Genomic DNA, 14,491 nt, shown 5'->3' on the forward strand with positions numbered 1-14,491 from the left:
TTCCTCATACCAACCGATTCTCCAACTCTCCAGATGCCAACTGGGTATGTTGCCATTCAATTCATTTCTGACACTAACTACCCAGAGTTAGCACAGACCCTGCAGGTTAAGGGCTCAGTCCCACAAGACTGCCCCCACTTCAGACACCAGTAGAAAATTCCAGATTGCCACCTGTACTTCTGACCAACTGGCTGTAAATTGGGGTTCCAATAACCCCCTTCTCGGGTTTGATGATTTGCTGCTAGAATGGCTCACAGAACTTAGGAAGACACTTTCCTTACGTTTTCTGGTTTATTACAAAGGTTGTGACTAAGGAACAGGCAAATGGAAGAGATGCATTGGACAAGATCCAGGGGAAGAGGCACAGGGCTTCCATGACCATTTCAGGCACACCACCTCCCATGTGTTCACCAACCTGGGAGCTCTCCAAACCTGGTGTTGAGGGGCTTTTATGGAGGTTTCATTATGCAGGTACTGTTGATTAAATCACTGACCGGGGATGGTTAGCTCTATCTCCAGCCCATCTCCCTTCCTGTAGGTTGAGGGATGGGTGGGACTGCCAGTTCCAACCCTTTCACCATGCCTTGATCTTTCTAGTGATCAGCCCCTTTCCCGAAGCTATCTAGGGGCTTCTCAGCCAAGGGTGGCTTTGTTAGCATAAATGCAGGTGTGGTTGAAAGGGGCTTGTTAGGAATAACACAAGATGTTCCCATCACCCCTGTCATTCAAGAAATTCTAACGATTTTAGGGGCACCTGTGTGACTCAGTCAGTTAAGCGTCCAACTTTGGCTCAGGTCATGATCTCGAGTTCGTGAATTCGAGCCCTGCATCAGACAATGTGCTGACACCTCAGAGCCTAGAGCCTGCTTCAGGTTCTGTGTCTCTGCCCCTCCCCTGCTTGTGCTCTTTGTCTCTCAAAAATAAACAAACATTAAAAAAGAATTTAAAAAATACATATATAAAAAAAGAAACGTTAAGGATTTTAGAAGCTTTGTGTCAGCAACCAGGGACAAAGACCAACTATATGTTTATCACAGTTCTGGTCTCAAGTTGGTTGTTCTCTGATAGTTACAAAATGATTGCAACAAATCTCAGCCTCAGCCTTGAATTATGAGGCTCAAGTCCAGTGGAAAAAGAGAATGAAAGACCTTTCTCGTGGGACCTTCTCCAAAAGTTCTTAAATTCACTGTGTGTCGGCTTAGGTCACGTGCCGCAACCATTACCATTGCCACGACCGGGGGAAGACAGGATGCCTTCGTGGGCTTTGTTAGGCCGGGGTCAGGGCTGGAGCTCCCTGGATATCTATCTCGTGGCCTGAAAGTGGGGGCTGTCTGGACTCCAAGTGAAAATAGGGTGCTTTGTGGGAAGAAGTCCTTGTTGTGGCCTACACGTGCACCATGATGCGGCCCCTGCCAGTCTCGCTCACGGCGCAGCAGCCAGGCTTTCGTGTAGTTTCTGAAACAAGCCAAGCTGTTTTCCTACCTCAGAGCCTTGGTATGTGCTCTCCTCTGACCTTAAAATGCTCTCTGCCTGTTGGCTTTTCACCTGGCCTTGTCCTTCTTTATTTTTTTTTAAGTTTCTTTATTTATTTTGAGAGAGAGAGAGAGAGCACGCGTGCACACACATGAGCGTGAGCAGGGAAGGGGCAGAGACAAAGAGAATCCCAAGCAGGCTCAGTTCTGTCCACGCAAAGCCTGTCATGAGGTTTGATCACATGAACCGTGAGATCACCACCTAAACTGAAATCAGGAGTCAGCTGCTTAACTGACTGAGCCACTCAGGCACCCCTGGTCTTGTCCTTCTTATCCCTCAGATCGCATCCTAAATGTCAAGTCTTCTAAAAGGCCCTCCTGGACCATCCTGAATCTAAACTAGGGCCCCTGTTATTCTCACCTGGCAAGCCTTCAGAGAAGTTATCGTATTTAATTATACATTATGTTTACCTTTACATGTTTAATGTCTGTCTTCCCCACAGGAAGGTCAAGCCCAGGCCTATTTATATTCCCTCCCATTGCGTCCCCGATACAGAATAGGTGCTCAAAAAATACCAAAAAAACAAAAAAACAAAAAGGTTTATTAAATGAATATGGTTGAATTGGAATGGTTTGCTCATTTAAAATTACTGCTAGCCTGTCACTGAACTGGAGCAGGGAATAATGACTAGCCGGAAGTATTAAAAACCTGAAGGGAAAGTTTTACTAGTTGATTAACTGAAATGCATGCTTCAGCCATATTTTTGTAGGCCTGTTGGCAGTAATGATGCCCAGAACTTCCTTTTAGAGTCTTGGGGCCAGTTGACCTCTCACCTACATCTCCTAACAATGAAAACTTCACGTTCACTGGAGTATGACAGTTAACACATGTTTTTAATTAGCCTGTTAGTCATCTTATATCTGAGGAGGCCAGGGAGTGGAAAGCTAAGGTCAAGTGTTTTGACCATGCTGCTTACACTTCAGAATCTCTGCGAGGAGATTCTTGTCAAGGATGGAAGCCTTGTTCCAGGTCACCCCCTTCTCTCCTAAAGCCACAGTCAGCCTCTTAGTGCAGAGTGAAGAGGTCGCCAATTTTCTTCCCTGGCAGAAGGCAGGTGTGGGAACGCTCAAGGATGTGGGGGTGTATCTTATGGAAGAGTTAATTTGGGCAGTCATCAGGTAAAGCAGAAATACTGTAGAGTGAGACCACCTTTAACCTTTCCTTAAGATGTCAAGCATTAGTAAAATAATAGATTTGGCTGCTGTAACAGACCCAGAATAGTAGTGGTGTAAATGAGAGAGCAGTTAATTTGTTGCTCATGAAACAGTTTGAGAGTGAGCAGCCCGGGGCTGACACGGCGGCTTCACAGTGTTGGGGGCTTGCCAGTTTGTCACTCCCCACTCCCGGGATGTTGCCCTCATCTGCATGGTCCAGGATGACTCCCCACCGTCATGGGCATTCCAGCCCAGGGGAAGGGAGGATGTGAGAGAAGACAGAGCCTCCTTTAGTCTTAAGGCAGGACATTTTTTTTTTTTTTTACCTAAAATTCATACAAAATTTACCCTTTTGAGTGTACCATTCAGTAGTTCTCAGTGTATTCACAAGGTTGTGCCCTATCATCACAATCAAATTGCAGAACGTTTTCATTACCCCCCACAGAAACCCAGAACCTATTCACTCCCCCTTTCCCCCTCCTCCCAACCCCTGGCAACCACTAATCTACTTTCTGTCTCCAGGGATTTGCCTGTTCTGGACCTTTCATGTAAACTGAATAATGCAATATCGGGCCTTTTGTGTCTGGCTTCTTTCACTCAGCATAATGATGGCCAGTACTTCATTTCTTTCTATGGCTGAGCATTCCTTTGTAGGGGTGTACCACATTTTGCTTCTCCATTCATCAGCTGATGGACCTTTGGATTATTTCCGCTTTTTGGCTCTTCTGAATGAAGTGTGAACTTTCATTTATGTATAAATTTTTATGTGAACGTATTCTTCTGTTTTCTTAGATGTATACCTAAAAGTGGAATTGATGGGCCGTGTGGTGACTATGTTTTAACTTTTTGAAGAACAAGGCAGAGGTTCTTAATGTTGGTGTGCCAGGGACTTTCTGACATCTACTTCTCAAAAGTGAAAGTAAAGAGGTCATCTCCATCTACCCCTCTAAATTACTGGAGTTCAGTTCCTGAATTCTACCACGCTTCAAAGGGGTGACCAGAAGTCATACACACCTCTTCCACTCCCATCTCATTGGTCTGAATTTGGTCAGGTGACCAAATTGCTGCAAGGGAGGCTGGGAACTATAGTCTTCATTCACATCAGCCATGTGCCTGGCTAAATGTAGGAGTTCAGTTATTAAAGGGAAAGGGAGAATGGGTATTGGGAGAAGAAGTCAATATTACACTATACCCCATGCAGCCAGTTTCTTTCTGAGGTCTGTTCTTTCTTCTGAGAAGCACCTGCCAAAGGAGTTTGCCTTTAGAGGCCACGTTGTATGAAAAATGTGCTTTTTGAAACACTAGATGCTACTCAGAGGGGCAAGCTGCTCCATGATGAACTGAGCTTGCCTGAGGGAATAACATATGCTTGACTCTCATCTCACATTCACACCAGAACAAATGCTCATGAAGTGGAATAGTGGACATCTGTGCTATTTAAATTATTTGTCCTTTTTTAGGGGGTGAGAGGATTGAGGGGGTCAGGTGCATCATTGAATATGTGTGAGGTAAACATTTGATGCAACGTCTTTGTACCTTTTTGCTGTGCCATAGATGTGTGGTTGGCTTCTCAAATGACCAAATGTTGGTATTGTATTGGAATGCTTGATTCTAAGTGTCAGAACTCATCTTAGATCACCCAAGGCAGATGGGGACTGATTTGTCAGCTCAGAATCCAAGAAAGTTAGCAACAAAGAGAGTGGGCAGCTTGGGTGTACAGAGGTAGGAAATTGCAGGACACATATGGCCCATTGGCAAAGTGACCTCCCCATGGTCTTGGTTGTAGGGGTTGAAGAGCAGTGATACTGATGATAATAATGGTAACAGCTGGTCTTTATTGATCACTTACTGTATACCTGGCAGGGTGCATGGATGAATTCATTTTACAGCAACCTTGAGAGCTGGACCCTGCTGTGTCACCATTTTCCTGATGCACAGGGATTAATTGACCCGCTCAAGATCATGTTTGTTTATTTGTGGCAGAGGTAGGATTTGTCCCCAGAGGGTCCACTTGTGGCCTGTGCTTTTAATTTACCTTAGGAGGAAGGAGAGGGGGAAGGTAAAGTGCAGGAGTAGAGGCTTGAAATTCTGGACAGAAGAATGTGTGTTTACTTTCATGCCTTTGTTTCCCCAGTATTTATTTTTAACGATGACTTTTGAGTTTCCATAATTGTGCCATCGCAGTGGTACATCTCCCCCCTCCTTAGCGCCACCATGTAAAAGCTCAAGTGACTACTGATCTCTTTCTCTATCAATTCTAGGCCAGCCCTCAGCCTGGTTTCAGGTTTTAAGAGCCAGTGTTTTACTGTCCTAGTTTTAAACATGAATTTTTTAAAAAAGCAGTTGATTTGTTTCTAAGCACATGTTTACGGCGCGCACCAGGTGCCGGGGACACACAGGTACATCATTAAGCAAGCCCTTGCCCTCATGAAATTGACGATCTGGAAGGGAGGCAGAGGATTTAGACACTAAACAAATAACTTCACAAACATTGATTGCCACCGTGATAAATACCATAAAGTGGAAATATAGGGAACTTGGAGGGCATATTAACGTGTGGAGCAAAGGGCCAGACCCAGGGGTCGGGGAAGGTGGCGAGGGGGCTTCGTGAGAAGGTGTGTGTCTGTGCAGAGCCCTGAGGCCGAGAGGGCAGCATCTGGGCAGAGGGGAAGCAGACCACCTCCAGGGTGAAGTTGAAAGGCCTAAGTACTGGTGGTAACCTGCCAACTCCCACTGGACTCTGAGGAGAATGCCTGCTGTCAAGGCTCCGCCCACCCCCTCCACCCCCACCCCCCACCCCCCCAGCAAGTCGGTTTCCTCATCTTTAAGATGGGAGCGGCGACTTTGGTCATGGTGTCCACTGCGTTGGTTCCTGTGAGGGGTAATTGAATATTGTAGACAAGACCTCTAGAGCTGCTCCAGGCATGCAGCAGGGGCTCTGTGGGTATTAAGTGATTAAACCTTTTATGTTGTGGGACTTAAAAACAGCTAATAGAAAACCAGAATCCAAGTTAGGAAAGTGCTTGACAGGTGGGCTACCAGACATGGTGTGGGGTGTGAGGCGCAACCACTGGATACCACCCCCCGGGAGGCATTCAGAAATGTGTGGAGCCGTTTGGTCTCAAGGTAACATGGGGGCCAAGAATGTTAAATTTCCTGCAATGCAGAAGACTGATGTCGTAGCGCGGGATTGTTCCACCCAAAGTGCCGGCAGTGGTCCTCTGGGGACGGCATCCACTAACGTAGCTCTTTTGCTCTCCCTCCTGCTCCTGTTGGATTTCCTTCCCTACATGGAAATATGGCTGTGTGTGTAGGTTCAGGCTGCCCGTGAATGCCCCGGCCACCAGTTCCACCTCCTACAACGTTCACAAGCTACCCCCACCCTGTGGCACTGGGAAGCAGTGCCGGCTCACTGGCAGGTGTGAAACCAAGTAAATAGTCCTGGTTTATCAGTCAGGGTTCTTGGGTTGCAGGCAATAGAAACCAGCCTGGACACGTGCACTAGAAGTAAGACTGGGGTCAGGCAGCCCTGGGACATCTTGAGGCGGGTATTCGGGGCCACGTCTTCAGGGCTGTCCTGGCAGAGGAGGAGGCGGTGAGGTGGCAGTGAAGACTGCAGCTGGCGTGAATCCCAACCTCACTGCTGCTTCACAAGTTTCCCAGTCTTTCTGTGCCTCGGTTTGTCAGCTGAAAGGGATAAACGTAGAGTTCCTGCGAGGACCCTGTAAGGTGACACTTGGGACTTTTAAAACAGTGCTGAGTACAGAGTATGTGGCTAGATAAAAGCCACTATTTTTATTTTATTCCTGTTATTATTATCATTATTTTGTTATTTGTGTCGTGAGTAGCATTAGTGTTATTTTTGTCAGCAGCTTGGAATTCACATTCCTGAGGAAGAGCAGCTGATTGGCCCAGCTTGGATCATGTGGCTGGACGGGGCCTGTGATTCGCCATGCTGGCCGCCCACTGCCCTACCCCCAGGCCCCTGGTTATTTGCCTGTTTTGTGCCATGGCCTGTGCTGAGCACAGAGGACACAGAGGAGACAGTGGTAACACAAGGTATCTTCCTGACAGGTCTCAAAGTTCAGAGGGAAAGAGCTGGAGAATGAGGATCCTGGTTAAGACCAAGTGCCTAGAACAACACTTGGTCCTTAGGAGGTCAGTAAATAGTTTTTTTTTTTTTTGTTTTAAGTTTATTTATTTATTTATTTATTTATTTATTTATTTATTTATTGAGAGAGTGAGAGAGAGAGGACCAGCGGGGGAGGGGCAGAGAGAGAGGGAGACAGAATCTGAAACAGGCTCCAGGCTCCAAGCTGTCAGCACAGAGCCTGACATGGGCTCGAACCCATGGACTGCAAGATCATGACCTGAGCCGAAGTCGGATGCTCAACTGACTCAGCCACGCAGGCACCCGCCTACCCCCAGTAAATAATTCTTGAATGAACAGACATACAGGAAAACGCAAGAAGTTTATGGGAGCACACAACCAAAGCATCTACTCTCTGTAGCCACCACTGATTTTAAAAGAAGCTCATGGTTGCACCTGCAGCTTCCAGGTAAAGCGCAGAGGGGCATGTGCCTGCATGTTCTCGCACACAGTAGATGTTTAATAAATGGCCACTGAATGATCTCCTAGGTGCGTAGCCCTGCGGCCCACCCAGTGTGATGGTTGGGGACAGACCCAGAATTGGGGAGCTGGCTGCCTTTTCTGTGGAACAGGATGTGTAGACGTGGCTCCAGGATGCATCTCTGTGGAATGCGGTTGCTAATACAAATGAACTTCCTCACGTCACAAGGCATCTATTATGTGAACAGTTGGATGACTCACTGTGGGCCTGGGCGGGCTCTCAAGGGGAGTTTCATAGCCGCGGTTACGTTTCAGGCTTCCCTTCAGAGAATGGCTTTTCTCCACAAAAAAGACTCTTAATAAGAAAGATAATAATAGCTAGCACTTTCCAGGTGCCTGACACTGTTCAAAGGGATTAACCCATGGAATCCTCATTACATCCCATGAGGGCAGTATTAACATGATCCCCATGGCGCTGAGACTCAGGGAGGAAAAATACCTTTTGGGTTCCCAGCCAGTGAGGAAGAGAGTTGGTATTCTGGCCACGGTCTCTCACTCCAGAGCTTAGGCTCTTCACGCCATACAGTCTCCTTTCTCTCCGTAGTACTGAGTCTAAAACGGTATTTCATTAATTTGTACACGGTACCTCAGTGAAAAATAAAATCAACTTTCTTCCTTCCCCTGAAGCAGTCATAGAAGCAGAAGCCACCACTGTGGTCTGTCTCCTTTCAGAAAGTCTCTGTGTATGTACGACTACTGTATAAATGCTGGCCAGACTCTCATCAACACCGAGGGCAGCAGACCACAGTCCACGGGCCATATTTGGCTCCACTGCCTGTTTCTGTAGGACCCAGGCTTTTACACTTTTACATTTTTAACGGTTGAAAAAAAATCAAAAGAACATTTCATGACGTGTGAAATCACACGGCCTTTGGGCTTCCGCATCCATGAATAAAGTTTTACTGAAACACAGCCAAGCTCCTTTGGTTATGTATGGTGTGTGGCTGCGTCCACACCGACAGCAGAGGTGAGCAGTTGTGACAGAGACCACATGGCCCCCAGACTTAAAGTATTTACTCTCTGGGGCTCTGCGCAAAGGGTTTACTGATCCTTGCACCACACGCTTTTCCTTCTTTCCTTCAATAGTGTGTCGTAGAGCACTTTCCTTGCAAGGTGACTGTGTTCCCTTCCCCCTCACCCATTTGTTTCATGGAAACAGCTGGGCTGCAAATTGTGGGCCAAGCCCAGGTGTGCGGCAGGAGGTGGGTTGGTTGGTGCATCCACTCACGCTCACCCTAAGCGTTTCTTGGGCACCAGCTGCGTGGCAGGCTCCCGGCTGGCAGCCACAGCAGGTCTGGGCCTGCGCTCGGGAATCCACAGGCACGTGGGGGAGTCAGACATTCTCAGGCAGTCCCACCCAAGGATGCATTCCGGTGCCTTCTCTGACCCTCTCTGTCCATTACTCCTGCTTTGTTTTTACTTGTGACCCTTTTTAAAAATTAGGCCATGCATTTACATGCTTGAAAAGTCCACCTGTGTGTGTGTATGTGTGTGTGGACCCACAGTGACAGGTCTTTCTCTGCTACTCCTTTTCCTGCTTGCCTTGTTCCTCCACCCCTTAAGCAATCATTTGTATTAGTTTTTGCATATCCTTCTAAAGTGTTTTAATGCAAATACTGATAATCTATTTTTATACCCCTTTTCCTTATACAAAATGTAGCTAACACCCTATCCAACACTTTGCAGTTTTTTGTTTCTTTTTTTAAATCTCTGTTTATCCAGTCCAGTGGTTGAACACTAGGAGTTAATTAGGGGAGAGAGAAAGGTGTGTATTGAGGAAGAGCATGTATTGAGAAAACAGCATAAACAGCATGTGTGGAGGTCCTGGGGAGTATGGCTTCCTCCAGGTAGAGGGAGGGCCTGTGAGCTAAAGCAAAGAGGAGGGCCCTGTTCTGTCTGCCAGGGCCTGAAGGTCGAGGGAGGAACTGTGGCCTTGATTCTAGGAGCACCTGGGTGTGAGGTTCTGCTCTGTTTCCTTACATGCCCTGCTTTTCTCTGTGGCCAAGTGCATGTGGCCTTTATCACGTGTGGCAAAGGAGAGGCCAAGAATGTCCTTGAGATCAGGTTATTGACTGTGGTTGATAATGAAAGAAAATTTCTCTTGTAAGCTCTTCCTAGGAGTTGTGATCTAGTATCTAGTGGTTTGCAGGCCTGTGCCTCTGGCCTCAAGGGTCCTTACCAATCATGAGACACAGGACAAGTCCATCACCTCTCGTCTTTTCAGTAGACACAGTCACGATACCAACCACAGGGGTTTTTGGAGGCTGACACACACACCGTGCTCGATTCCGAGGTTGCTACATAGTAAATGCTCAATATGTGGTAATGAGGGCTTCATTTATTTTTATAGGCTTGACTTGGGCTCACACTTAACATAGCTCACAATGAAGACTTTTGATTTGGGAGCCTGATCACCTGGATACTGATAACCCCTCTCTGCCAGTTACTGTCTACGTTGGGCAAGTAACGTAACCCCTGCGTCTTGGTTCTTTGCTGAGGAGGAAAGGAGTTAACATTTGTATTGCACTTAAAATAGTGCATGCAAGTAGTGACATCAGTGGATGCCAGCTATTATTATTATTATTATTATTATTATTGTTACTGCACACACTCTGCTTTCCGTCAGAGTCTCTACATTAGACTCTGGGGAACTTAATGTCAGTGATAGCAGTGCCACCATCATTTCAGGGAAACAGTGCCCTTTGTTACCATTAACACCTCACCACTTCCAAAAAACACCCTTCTACAAATACCTGGAGCAAAGGATTGTCAAGAATGGTAATTCCACTAGACTTCTCTTTATATGTCATGGGCCATATAAAACCACGTGACTGCCCTTAACTGCAAGGACGGCTGGGAAATCTAGAATTTTCCTAATTGTCTCTCCCAGTAGAATAGAAATGCGTTGGGGCGCCTGGGTGGCGCAGTCGGTTAAGCGTCCGACTTCAGCCAGGTCACGATCTCGCAGTCTGTGAGTTTGAGCCCCGCGTCGGGCTCTGGGCTGACGGCTCAGAGCCTGGAGCCTGTTTCCGATTCTGTGTCTCCCTCTCTCTCTGCCCCTCCCCCGTTCATGCTCTGTCTCTCTCTGTCCCAAAAATAAATAAACGTTGAAAAAAAAAAAAATTTACAAATGTGTTATCACAGGGGTGCTCCGTAAGTATTTGCAAGTCTAACCATCAGGAGGGGCTCTCCTCCCAGCATATGACACACGTCCACATTGTTGGGGTTGATTTGCAGAAAGTGACCCATGGATTGTGGCAGAACTCCTGGCCTCCAACCTGAAGTGCTGGAGGAAAGTTTGTGAGGGACACAGTTCTAAAGCCCCTTGAGTTGTATCCGTCTAATCAGGGCAACAATTATACCTCCTAGATCAAAGTCGAGAGGCAGGCTCTGGGGAAGAGTGCCTAGAGCAGCTGGAGAAAGGCTGCAGAACCGGTTTTTTTTCCGTGCAGGTCTGTTTACCTACTTGCCTGTTTGCCTAGAGGACCATCCCATTGGCTCCTAGAGGCCTTCCAGGTCATCACCTCCCTTGGGCTGGGCCTCTTTTTGCAGATGGCTGGGCCCCCTTGGGCCAGGGAGTGCCTACTGTGTGTCAGGGCACTGTCCAGGGTGCTGGAGATAACAATAAGTAACACTGTGCACCGACCATGTGCCAGGCATTGCAGGTGCTTGGTTAACTCAGTTAACCCTCTCAGCAGCCCCAAGAGATGGGTCTGCATTAGGCCCATTACAGACATGTGAAAAAGCAAGTCTTAATTAAAAAAAACAAAAAAACAAAAAACGGGGCTCCTGGGTGGCCCAGTTGTTTGGGTGTCTGGCTCTTGGTTTCAGTTCAGGTAATAATCTTACAATTCAGGGATTGAGCCCCGTGTCAGGTGCTGTACTGACAGTGTGGAGCCTGCTTGGAATTCTCACCTTCTCTGCCCCTCTCCAGCTTGAGCTCTTGTTCTCTCTCTCAAAATAAATAAACTTAAAAAAATCAAAACCCTTACTTTTCATAATGTTCATTTTTTCAAATTGAATATCTGGTATTTCAGAATAACATGAACCTTTTTATTGATGGCTTATTTTGTTAGCCTAATTTTTTTTTTTTTTTTAGTATTTATTTATTTATTTTGAGAGAAAGAGGGGGAGAGAGAGAGAGAGAGAGAGACAGAATATGAATGAGCCAGGGAGGGGCAGAGAGAGAGGGGACAGAGGATCTGAAGCTGGTTCTGTGCTGACAAGAGAGAGCCCAATGCGGGACTAGAACTCCTGAAACATGAGATCATGACCTGAGCTGAAGTCGGATCCTTACCCAACTGAGCCACCCAGGTGCCCCTAGCCTGATTTTTTTTTAATAGTGTTTGCTTTTCAGAGCACTTTCAGATTCATAGCACAATGGAGGATACCCCCTATCCATGCACGGTATGGGGGTGCATACTTACCCCACCCATGCATGGACCTCCCCTGTTATCAACATCATCCACCAAAGTGGTACATTATTACAATTGATGAACCTACAGAGACATGGTGTCATCACCCAGAGTTCATAGTTTACAGACCCTTGGGGTACAGTCTGTGAGTTTGGACAAATGTATAATGACACATACCCACCATTGTAGTACCATACAGAGTAGTTTCACTGCCCTAAAAATCCTGTGTGCTCCACCAGGTCATCCTTTCCTCCTCCTAACCCCTGGCAATCATCAATCTCTTTGCCGCCTCCATTGTTTTGCCTTTCCCAGGATGTTGTATGATTGGAATAATACAGTATGTAGCCTTTCCAGATTGGCTTCTTTCACTTAGTAAATACACTTAAGGTTTCTCTATGTCTTTTTACGGCGTGAGTAATATTCTACTGTTTGGATGTACCAGAGTTTATCTGTTCATCTACTGAAGGACGTCTTGGTTACTTCCAGCTTTTGGAAATTATGAATAAAGTTGCTATACACATCTCTGCAGGTTTTTACATGAACAGAAATTTCTAACTCCTTTGGGTAAATACCAAGGAGCATGACTGCTAGATCGAATGGTAAGAGTATGTTTACTTTTATAAGAAACCACCAAATTGTCTTCCAAAGTGGCTGTACCATTTTGCATTACCATTAGCAGTGAATGGGAGTTCCTGTTTTCCCACATCCTCACAAGCATTTGGTGTCAGTGTTCTGGATTTGGCCATTCTACTAGGTGTGTGGTGGTATCTCACTGTTGTTGTTTCTAAGTAAGCTCTATGCTCATCATGGGACTTGAACTCATGACCCTGAGAGTCACATACTCTACTGACTGAGCTAAGCAGGTGCCCCTCTTGTTTTAATTTGCATTTCCCTGTTGAATGTAATGTGGAGCATCTTTTCATATGCTTGTTTGTCATCTGTGTATCTTCTTTGGTGAAATGTCTGTTAAGATATTTGGCCCATTAGGGGCGCCTGGGTGGCTCAGTTAAGCGTCCGACTTTGGTTCAGGTCGTGGTCTCACGGTTTGTGAGTTCGAGCCCCATGTCAGGCTCTTTGCTGACAGCTTGGAGCATGGAGCCTGCTTTGGATTCTGTGTCCCTCTCTCTCTGCCCCTCCCCGACTTGTGCTCTCTCTCTGTCTATCAAAAATAAATAAACGTAAAAAAATAAATTAAAAAAAGATATTTGGCCCATTTTTTAAATCTTTTGCAAATATTTTCTCATAATCTGTGGCTTGTCTTCTCATTCTCTTGACATTGTCTTTAACAGAGCAGAAGTTTTGAATTTTAGTGAAGCCCAGTTTCTCAACTCTTTTTTTTCATGGATTATGCCTTTGGTGTTGTATCTAAAAAATGATCACTATACCCAAGGTCATCTAGGTTTTCCCCTGTGTTATCTTCTAGGAGTTTTAGGATTTTTTGTTTTACATTTAAGTCTGTGAACGGTCCATTTTGCATTAACTTTTGCAAAAGATGTAAGGTCTGTGTCTAGATTCGTTTTTCTGCATGTGGATGTTCAGTTCCAGCACCATTTGTCTAAAAGATTATCTTTGCTCCATTGTGTCATGTTTGCTCCTTTGTCAAAGATCAGTTGACTGTACTTATGTGGGTCTATTCAGTTCCATTAATCTATTTGTCTGTTCTTTTACCAATACTACACTGTGTTAACTACTGTAGCTTTGGTGTTTGTTGTTTAATTTTTCTTTTAATATATTTTTTTTGATAGAGCATGAGTGGGGTTGGGGCAGAGAGAGAGGGAGACACAGAATCCAAAGCAAGTTCCAGGCTCTTAACTGACAGCACACAGCCCGACTCAGGGCTCGAACTCACAAACCATGAGATCATGACCTGAGCCAAAGTTGGATGCTTAACTGACAGAGCCACCCAGGCGCCCCTTAACTACTGTAGATTTGTAATTGGGTATTATCAGTCCTCTGACTTTGCTCTTCTTCTTCAATATTGTTTTGGCTATTCTAGGGCTTTTGCTCTCCATGTAAACTTTAGAATCATTTTGTCAATATTCAGAATCACTGGGATTACATTGAATCTACAGATTCAGTGGGAAAGAACTGATATCTCTTTTTTTATTTTTTTATTTTTTTTTTGAGATGAGGTTTCACTGTGGTGCCCAGGCTGAAGGCACTGGCTGTTCACAGGCATGATCCCACTACTGACTAGCACAGGAATTTTGACCCTGCTCCATTTCCAACCTGGGTTGATTCACTCCTCCTTAGGCAACCTAATGGTCCCCTGCTCCTGGGAGGTCACTGTACTAATGCTGAACTTAGTGCTAACACCCAGTGGGCATCCTCATGCCTCAGCCTCCCGAGTAGCTAGTACTACAGGCATGCGCCACCACACCTGGCTGGAAAGAACAGATACCATGACAACACTGAATCTTACTATTTATGAACATAGAATATCTCTCCATTTATTTAGTTCTTTGATATCTTCCATCAGAATTTTATAGTTTTCCTCTTGTACATATTTTGTTAGATTTATACCTAAGTATTTCATTTTGAGGGATGCCAATGTACCAAGGTATTGAGTTTTTAATTTCAAATTCCACTTTTTCATTGCTGGTATATAGGAAAGCAGTTGAGTTTTTATATTGACCTTGTATCCTACAGCCTTGCTATAATCAACTATTCCAGGAGCTTTGTGTTTTCTTTTAGTTTTTATTTGATTCTTTAGGATTTTCTACACTTATGATCGTGTCATCTGTGAACAAAGACAGTTT

The 14,491-nt window shown here is 45.5% G+C and overlaps 1 protein-coding gene across 3 annotated transcripts in view; it reads left to right on the top strand.

The window, feature by feature from the left end:
* The window catches only part of SIPA1L3 (signal induced proliferation associated 1 like 3), a 240,147-nt gene that overhangs the window by 46,992 nt on the left and 178,664 nt on the right, over nucleotides 1-14,491 (top strand). Inside the window, exon 1 of one of the 3 annotated variants that reach the window (XM_032591515.1) lies at nucleotides 6,741-6,845. The exons of the other annotated variants lie outside the window; for them this stretch is intronic. The gene's annotated coding sequence lies outside the window, so the exon portion shown is untranslated. Of the gene's footprint in view, nucleotides 1-6,740; nucleotides 6,846-14,491 lie in introns of those variants that run through there. 3 annotated transcript variants of the gene reach the window in all.

This window comes from Lynx canadensis, chromosome E2, assembly GCF_007474595.2.
Source record: "Lynx canadensis isolate LIC74 chromosome E2, mLynCan4.pri.v2, whole genome shotgun sequence".
Taxonomy (NCBI): Eukaryota; Metazoa; Chordata; class Mammalia; order Carnivora; family Felidae; genus Lynx; species Lynx canadensis.